This window comes from Musca autumnalis, unplaced genomic scaffold, assembly GCF_047663935.1.
Source record: "Musca autumnalis isolate F117 unplaced genomic scaffold, ASM4766393v1 scaffold_3, whole genome shotgun sequence".
NCBI lineage: Eukaryota > Metazoa > Arthropoda > Insecta > Diptera > Muscidae > Musca > Musca autumnalis.
The window spans coordinates 68,921,245-68,931,360 of record NW_027411866.1 but is presented as its reverse complement, the minus strand read 5'-3'; the positions used below and the strand labels follow the sequence as shown (position 1 = coordinate 68,931,360).

Genomic DNA, 10,116 nt, shown 5'->3' with positions numbered 1-10,116 from the left:
ACGAAAGGCATTCACAAACAAATATCAGATAAAGGAAATAACAAAATGTTTGATCTGATAGTGCAAAACACCGTAAAGATCCAAAATACGACAAAAATCTTAACAAAGCAAAGATAGAAATTTTTCCAGAAATAATCGATCCAAACTTACAAAAATCAACTGCCGAAATACCTAGAAAAAGGTTTACCAGGCATAATTACAAATGATACTTAATTGTTGTTCAAGAGATTAAACTTTAACTCTGAATTTCTTGAAAAAGATAATGCAACTTGACCACAGAACATCAATTACCAGGAGGGGTAAAGGATGGCAAATATCTTGAAAATTGTGAGCGACATAGCAAGGAGTCGAGTTAATCACCAAGTTGTCATCTGTACCCAGATGGCTCCAAAACTACATTATGTCAGTCCCTTAATTTTATTAGTCCCGTAATTTCAAGACGTAGCTATCTATGAGTTCACAGATATCTCCCGTGTAAGCAACATTTTATAATTTCAATGCATAGGTAACGTTACCGAGTCAAAAACGGCCGTGTTACTTACACCAAAGATTTTACCTGGTTAATCGTTGCCAATGTGTTAAAAGTTGTAAAACACTTCTATGTGGCAATGATTTTGCGAAATCATGAATGAAAATCACCAATATTACCACATGATTTCAAAATTTACACGCCTCGGTAAATGGCATGTAGAAATTACCAGACCATGGCAGAATAAGAAGGTAATCTCATTTGAAAAACCCGTCCTTGAGCTGCCAAATACAACCATGCATTCGAAACAATATGAAAGTTGTTGCTATTGTATGTTATTGACAATAACAAAATATTGTTTGTTTATATTTATTTGAAATTTTTGTGTATATAAAATATTTGCGTAATTTTTGGAATAATTGCTAATAAAAAATTGTAAGCAGTGTGAAAACCGATGCAGACATCGCGGTCCATGTGAATCTATTGAAATTCTGTGGAAACACGATAAAATAAATGTGTAAAAGCAAATCGGAATTATGTTTTGTTTGCAGTTCTTCCATCTGATGAATGTGTAAATATCGGCACTACATCCAATAGAGACCACTCCAATTCATCGCAGCAGAAGGACGCCAGTGCCAATGCAGACACGAGTGGTTTTAGCCCAGCTAAGATCCGTACGAAGAGGCTGGCTTAATTCGTATTGTGCCCGAATTGAGTCTGTATAGAGAGGAAGCAGAAACTGATAACTGAAGTACACGAACGAACATACGGAACAAATTGATTTTACCCATGGTAAAAATTTCAGATTTTTCTGCCAGGTGCTCTTAAATTGTATGCCGATGATAATGATGTCGATGATGATTTGGCGGGAATGAATACGACCACCTCGGAGGAGGTCACGGAAGATATTGAAAAGTTTCTCAAACCAACTCCAAATCTAAAGGATGTTGATGTTCAAGTGCGTTCCATAAGGGAATTGTGTAAACTACGAGACTCTGAACGTTTACAGAATATCTTGCAACAAATTGAAATGTATTCTCAGCGTCAACGTACCGCAAGTGAAATGTTGGGAAGTGTGGAATCAGATCCAGAATATAGATTTATTGTGGACGCTAATGCATTGGCCGTTGATGTGAATAATGAGATATGTAAGTCTTTCGGAACCTTTTTGGAAATTGGAAATGTTGATCAATTTTTTCTTTTGCAGAAATTATTCACAAATTTGCCAAGGAGAAGTATCAAAAACGTTTTCCCGAACTGGAGACTTTGATTTTGGGGGAAATTGAAATCTATTGGCTGTCAAGGAATTGGGCAATGATTTGGATCAGGATAAGAACAATGAAGAGCTGCAGGCTATACTAACACATGCCACTATTATGATTGCTTCAGTGACAGCCTCCGCCACTCAGGGGTAAGGAGAAATAATTAAATAAATATATCCGAATATGGGAGCTAAAGTTTCCTTTCTTTTTTGTAGTACCCTTTTAACTCCCTCGGAAAAAGCCCATTGAGCTGAATAACATTAAAACCAAATAAATGAATATGTGGAGAGTCGCATGACATTTATTGCCCCAAATCTGTCAATGATTGGGTAAGTGCTTTAAAAATTGTTGAAAAGTATGTCGATTCTCAAAAATCCCTTCTTTTAGGTGCTTTTACGGCTGCCTAATTGTTGGGTATTGCTGGTGGCCTAACCAAACTTTCCAAAATGCCTGCCTGTAATGTCCAAGTTTTGGGTTCGCAAAAGAAAACCTTGGCCGGCTTTTCCAAAACACAAATGTTACCTCATACCGGTTATGTTTTCTTTTCATAATTTATCTAGGACACGGCACCCGACTTGAGGCGCGGCTCGTTTGGTGGCCGCCAAGGCGGTATTGGCTGCCCGGGGAGATTGGTTTGAAGTTCAAGGAGGATATTGAGAAGAAGTTGGATAAGTTACAAGAACCACCTCCCGTGAAGTTTATAAAACCTCTACCCAAACCAATTGAGGGTAGTAAAAAGAAACGTTGCGGTGAGGAAAATGAAGGAACGTTATGCCCTGACAGACCCTGACAAATAGATTTTACGAACAACAGGCGGAAAAATCTATTTTTTTTTTAAATTGTATATTTATTCTAGTAGCCGGCCTTCGGCCGGGGACTTATCACTTTCTCCTATGGACAGGTGCAAATCTCGGACACGGAAACAACATTATGTTTTAAAGTGTAACTTGTTTCCACGTAAACAATGCAATTTTCGGAATTTCAGAGTCCAATATCTCGGGAAGTATCGAGGTTCTCCGACGCTTCGGCTGCAGAAAAGTGTACTATTGCCATGGCTGTAGTTAAGGCCAACAAGTGGAAACAATTAAATATAAGACATTACAGATTTTATCTTCTAGACCGTTATTATACTTAATATTAAAAAGTAACGTAACAACTTTGTAATATTGTCTTTTTTATTAGAATTTTTTCTGTAACTGCAAAAATCAATAAAAAGAGCAATAGACATAAATGTGCTTAGAACAGATCCCTAAGTTTAAATAAATATCATTTTTGCGTTTGTGGGGTAGGTATCACTTGGACCTAATTTTTGCTGTATAGCAACCCATACAGATTGGCTGACTTCGATGCTATAATGTGATGTAACCATAACTACATTATTCCAAGATAAGTTATTTGAAAACTTAATTTAGGTATAGGTAAATTCGCCACCGTGGATTTTGCTGTTTTGATTTAGGATTTTGCTTTTCGGGAGTTTCGATATCGCAAACACTTTTAGGATTTTGGGTTATGTGCTTTCTGCGGCCATTCGTAGTTGACCTGTCACCGGCTTATCTAGTTTCTTAGCAAGTGACCCTCTGAGGCCTTGAGTGGTGACTGGGTAAATCATCCAAAGAAATTATCAGCTTCCGCCATGCTTTTGTCTTTCATAGACAATTTGGTCGACAATTTATCTTCTGCCATTTTCGTTGGTTGCAGTGGAATTTTGTTATTGTTCAGTTTTCTCTTCCTCAAATCTAATGGGCTGTGGACGAGCCATTAACATTTTCGAAATTGAAATTTAATTGGTTGCGGTGATGTCATCGGCATTTTAAAAATGGTTTCGGTTTAATCTTCACCCACACCTTTAGCCGCCAATGGTTTGTGTCTTGCAACTCCATCTGTGGTCAAAGTTGCAGATGATATTTTTTGTTTGACGGATTATCTTCTTTTTTATGTGGCGGAGCACCACGAGTATCACCACCAGCGACTACATATTTATTGGGTTTAATTTTGTTTATTGTATCCGAAGATCTGGATTCCTGAGGTGGGGAAGGAGTTGGTGTTATTGAATCCTCTATTGTACGTTGCATGTTATTGCGCCTTATGCATGTTATTGGTGATGTTTCCAAAATTGTTGACAATTGTTTACGTTGTGGCCACAACAATTGTAATAGCCACAGCAGTTGTAGCCGGAGTATTTGAAGATTTCGCCTCCTCTTCATTTGGAACTTGCGGCACAAACAATTCGTTGAGGTTCTGGTTTCATTTCGGGTGTGCTTGCATTTTAAACCTTAAGAAATATATCATCAGCAGCATTGCCGGCTGTGGCAATGCCATTGTCTTTGAAATTTTCAAATGGCAATTTATTTTTTGTTCAAATTTTAATTTAAAGATGTTAAACAATAAATTTGGTTTAGAATTTGAAATTGTAAATATAACTGTCATATGTATGTATATTTTAACATATACATACAAAGTTTGTCAAAATCATTTTGTCAATGAAGGGACGGCAAATCGAATACAACTCTGTGAGCTCTGAGCGTGAGGTTACCTTGTATCATTGTATCATGTTACCAGACGTTGAAATTACGGGCATAAGTAAATTAAAATATGTATGAATAGAAAAAATAGACCTTCGCCCTAATAGGCAACATTTTCAAATAAAGTAAAATATATTCGTTTTCATTCGCAAAAATTTGATAATATAGGAAGAAAAAATTTGTTGTTTTTTTTAATAGACTCCATTTTTGTCCTAAGGCCTTTTTCGGGACATTGGGTTTATTATCTGGAATTCAGTAACACTTACGTACTTTGTTGTTCAGCAAGAAATGTTAAGAACAGAATAGCTTTTAGTTATATGCGTAATACGGGCAAGTAGCTTTAACCGTTCCACATGTATGGGCCGTCGAAGTCGCCAAATAGCAAAAAAAAAAAATAGATTTTCATTACTTCGAGGCCCCAGTACCACGTTTTAACATATTCGAATTGTGCTCAAACTTTGGCAATCTTAAAATCTAACAATACTAAAATGTTTAGGCGGCTCCCCGGCTAAAAAATCCGAGATCGATTTGGTTCTTTGAGTTAAAAGCAGCCCAATGCTACAAATTAAATTAAGATGCTACAAAAAAAATTGAATTCTACATAAAACGTTTGATATTTTATAAAATTTTATATTTTTACATAGTTTAATAATAAACAAGTAAAAAAGCATTAAGTTCGGCCGGGCCGAACTTTTCATACCCTCCACCATAAAATATTCATTCCTGTCCCCAACTTTAAGTGAGTACGTTAAAATGACAGATAATGTACATAAAATGCTTCATTCGGGAGGGCCTTTTTTATGGTGCCTATATCTAACTGTTGACAATTTTTAGTGGGCTAGAAATTGGGAGGTACTGTTATATAGGGGTTATAATAAAACATGGGCCTATGTTGACAGTTTTTGATGGGAGCCTTTAATGTCAAATAACTCCTAATTCGGTTAAAAAATTTAGCTAGAATCCTCAAAATATCGAAAATCGGTACATAACGTGGGAACTTCAAATGTCATTAACAGCTAGTTCGGAGTTATCTGGGCTATACGAAAATATGAACTTAAATGAACAATTTTTGTTGCAGAATTTTTGTTGACTTTTAAATTTCAAATTACAGAATGTTCGTCCAAAAAATAAAGCTAAGGTACGGAAAATCGGGAGGTTTGTTTTGGGGCTATACAAAAACATGGACCTACGTTCGGTTAAACATTTTAAGTAAAATCCTCAAAGTACCGAAAATAGGGAAGTATCGTTATATTGGGTCTATGTTGAATATTTTGATTACAAATTACAGTTAGTTGTGTTATAAATTGTAGCTAAAATTGCCAAATTACTGAAAATTGGGAGGTACCGTTACATGGGAGCTATATCCGAACATGGACCTATGTTGACAATTTTTGATGGAGAGGTGTTGTGACCACTAAGAACTTCAAATGTCAAATTACTGCTTGTTCGGTTTAATATTGTAGCTAAAATCATCAAATTACTGAAAATCGGGGGGTACAGTTATATGGGGGCCTTCTTGACAATTTTTGGTGGAGTGGTGTGGTGACCACTAAGAATTTCAAATGTCAAATGTTCAAATTACAGATAATTCGGTTAAAACTTGTTGGTAAAATTCTCAAAATACCTGAAATCGGGCGGTAACGTTATATGGGGGCTATTCCAAAACATGGACCTATGTCCACTAGTTATATAAGTTTATTGACATTTAAGAACCCTAAATGTCAATTGATAGTTAAATCGGTCTGAAAATGTAGATAAAAACGTCAAAATGCCGTAAATCGGGGGTACCGTTATATGGGGGCTATACCAAAACTTGGACCTAGGTCCACAACTTTTGTTATATAAGTTTAGTTACACTTAAGAACCCTAAATGTCAAATTATAGCTATATCGGTCTGGAAATGTAGCTAAAAACGTCAAAATACCGTAAATCGGGGGGTACCGTTATATGGGGGCTATACCAAAACGTGGACCTATGTCCACAAGTTTTGTCACATAAGTTTATTGACATTTAAGAACTTCAAATGTCAAATTATAGCTATATCGGTCTGAAAATGTAGCTAAACCCGTCAAAATACCCTAAATCGGGGGGTACCGTTATATGGGGGCTATACCAATACGTGGACCTATGTATGTCCACAACTTTTGTTATATAAGTTTATTGACTTTTAAGAACCCCAAATGTCAAATTATAGCTACATCGGTCTGAAAATGTAGCTAAAAACGTCAAAATACCGCAAATCGGGGGGTACCGTTATATGGGGGCTATACCAAAACGTGGACCTATGTCCACAACTTCTAATTTATAAGTTTATTAACACTTAAGAACCCTAAATGTCAAATTATAGCTAAATCGGTCTGAAAATGTAGCTAAATCCGTCAAAATACCGGAAAATCGGGGGGTACCGTTATATGGGGGCTATACCAATACGTGGACCTATGTCCACAACTTTTGTTATATAAGTTTATTGACTTTTAAGAACCCCAAATGTCAAATTATATCTACATCGGTCTGAAAATGTTGCTAAAAACGTCAAAATACCGCAAATCGGGGAGTACCGTTATATGGGGGCTATACCAAAACGTGGACCTATGTCCACAACTTCTAATTTATAAGTTTATTAACACTTAAGAACCCTAAATGTCAAATTATAGCTACATCGGTCTGATAATGTAGCTAAAAACGTCAAAATACCGTATATCGGGGGTACCGTTATATGGGGGCTATACCAAAACGTGGACCTATGTCCACAACTTCTAATTTATAAGTTTATTAACACTTAAGAACCCTAAATGTCAAATTATAGCTACATCGGTCTGATAATGTAGCTAAAAACGTCAAAATACCGTATATCGGGGGGTACCGTTATATGGGGGCTATACCAATACGAGGACCTATGTCCACAACTTTTGTTATATAAGTTTATTGACTTTTAAGAACCCCAAATGTCAAATTATAGCTACATCGGTCTGAAAATGTAGCTAAAAACGTCAAAATACCGTATATCGGGGGGTACCGTTATATGGGGGCTATACCAAAACGTGGACCCATGTCCACAACTTTTGTTATATAAGTTTATTGATACTTAAGAACCCTAAATTTCAAATAATAGCTAAATCGGTCTAAAAATGTAGCTAAAAACGTCAAAATACCGTAAATCGGGGGGTACCGTTATATGGGGGCTATACCAAAACGTGGACCTATGTCCACAACTTTTGTTATATAAGTTTATTGATACTTAAGAACCCTAAATTTCAAATTATAGCTAAATCGGTCTAAAAATGTAGCTAAAAACGTCAAAATACCGTAAATCGGGGGGTACCGTTATATGGGGGCTATACCAAAACGTGGACCGATATAGCCCATCATCGAACTTGACCTGCCTGCAAACAAAAGACGCATTTTCCCAAAATTTCAGCGTCCTATCTCTATTTTTGTGGATGCTAGAGTGATTACCACAGACGGACGGACGGACGGACGGACGGACGGACGGACGGACGTGCTCAGATCGACTTAGAATTTTACGCTGATCAAGAATATATATACTTTATAGGGTCGCAAATGAGTATTTCAATGCGTTACAAACGGAAAAACAAACTTAATATACCCTCCATACTATGGTGGAGGGTATAAAAATTGTATTTTTATACACTACACCACACTGTCGTAACTGGTCTCAATAACATAATAATCTGCTGAAAAAATCGACGTTATACGGTCAACAGTCTTAGTTTAGAACACTGTTATGTATTTTTTGATGGTTTTTCCAACTTTAATTGACAATTTAACGACTTTTATGACGATTTTCGGCCAAAATCTGTTTGCATATTTTGCAAATTTTTTTGCATATTCTGCATATTTTGCATATTTTTTGCATATTTTGCATATTTTTTGCATATTTTGCATATTTTGTGCATATGCAAAATATGCAAATATGCAAAATAAATACGAAATATGACCCTGCCATTTAATTTAGATTTCTTTGAAACGAATTTTGGTCCAATCAGAATCTTCGTATCTTTAATATTAAAAAATATGCAAATATGCAAAATCCGATGTCTAATAATGACCTTCGTCCTAATAAGACAACAATAAATAAATAAATTCACAGCAGAGCCCGGCTGCCCCAGTGTGAACCTGGGACCTCTCAAACAAACCGACAATGTTGTCGAGGTCTTAGCGTTCTAATCCACTACCACATCATATCAAACTTCCGAAAGGGAAGGCATTACAATTCATGAAGGAAAATCCCCTTCGATTTGTACATGTGTATGTATTGATAAATGATTCTAGACAGGACACTGGGTTGACTTGATAAGAAAAAGTGTACGCCACCATTTGGAAGCATGCTAAAATCATACCTAAACCGAAATCAAATGTAGAATATCGACCGATCTCAATTCTTTGCTACCTCTCTAAGGTTTTTGAGAAAATTTTGGAATACCTTCATCGAGAGTCCTTGTTGTCAAATCGGCAGTCAGGTTTCCGTGCTAACAATAGCTGCACTACCGCGTTAGTAGAAGTGGTTGGAACTATTAGAAATGAAATTGATAACAAAGTGAGTTTTCTTGCACTCTTAGATCATTCAAAAGTTTTTGACTGTGCCCATCACCAGTATTTACAGTGACTGTCACTGAAAATGATGCAACCTGAAATAAAAAATGTAAACGTCGTTAACTTGGAAACGAATTGAGATTTTTTAACAATTCAAAAAACAGTTTTGAAGGCTGTCTTTCAGATAGCATAGAAAAATATTTCATTTACAGTACCGTTATACTGTAACAAAACAAAAAATGGGCATTTTTAAATTGAGCATTGGAAATGATGCACCACAATAGTCGATTAATAATTTCCAAATTGTTGGCTTTTTATGCCAATTTAGTAATCGGAATGGTGGAATAATTGGTTCACTATCGTTTTTTGGTAGTTTTGTCATTGATTCCGACAGAAAGTATGATGTTACTGACGTAATTTTGGAATAATCCCTTTTTAGGCAATTTGGCTACAAAATTCTAGTTTTTGAAGTTATTATTCAGCAAATGACTATGAAAAATCATTACGGGTTGTGTCCAGAGTACGTACAAACAATCTAATGATATATGGAAAGTCCTGTATTAGCCAGGCTTGCCCTATATTATACTAGTCTTTAACGGCGTTGCCCTGATAGAGGTAAAAATCAAGACATAGAACAAAATTGTTTGCACTTTTCTTTAAAAATAGTTTTTAGAAACATTGTTGACAATGTCTCGATCATGTCTGCTTTTATAAAAACAAAAGTTTCAGCACCCTTTGTTGTTTTTCAAGTCCAAACAATACTACTCCCTTCGACGAGATTCATAGAATCACTTAAATTCTTTTTTGGTGCGGGCTATTTCAAGGTTTATCGTATTTTTGCTAGCATTGTTTGGTGTAACATTTAATCTGTCTGGTTACTTTTCAAGCAAGAATTGTCCAGCAAGAACTTAGAGAGTAATGAGTTTTTATTCTCTTTTGCAAGAAAATTGTAAATAGTAAACAGACACAGCAAAAACCAGCAAGCAATCAGATGACTTGCCAAAACAGAACAATTTGTCCGCCAATGAAGGAACCAAAGGAAGCAAAAATGTTGTATTTTATTAAAAATAAAAAAGAAAGTTACTCTAAAATGGATTTTTTCTACTTTGCAACTTTGTTCTACAAAAATATAATACAATTATACTTGTTATTTCCGCAATAAAATTGTTCACTTTCATACGGGTAAAATGTGCCAAGTATGTTTGGACGAAATCCGTTTTAGACAATTTGGAGTCGATTTAGCAATGTTCGTCCGTCTGTCTGACTGACTGGTGCGCACGATAACTCTCGAACGGATAAACCGATTTGG

The 10,116-nt window shown here is 35.9% G+C and overlaps 2 pseudogenes; both read left to right on the top strand.

Annotated features, from left to right (window-relative positions):
* The first annotated feature begins 1,083 nt into the window (after nt 1-1,083).
* On the top strand, nt 1,084-2,253 carry LOC141398562 (U4/U6 small nuclear ribonucleoprotein Prp31-like; annotated as a pseudogene).
* Nucleotides 2,026-2,654, top strand: LOC141398218 (U4/U6 small nuclear ribonucleoprotein Prp31 pseudogene; annotated as a pseudogene).
* The last annotated feature ends 7,462 nt before the right edge of the window (nt 2,655-10,116 follow it).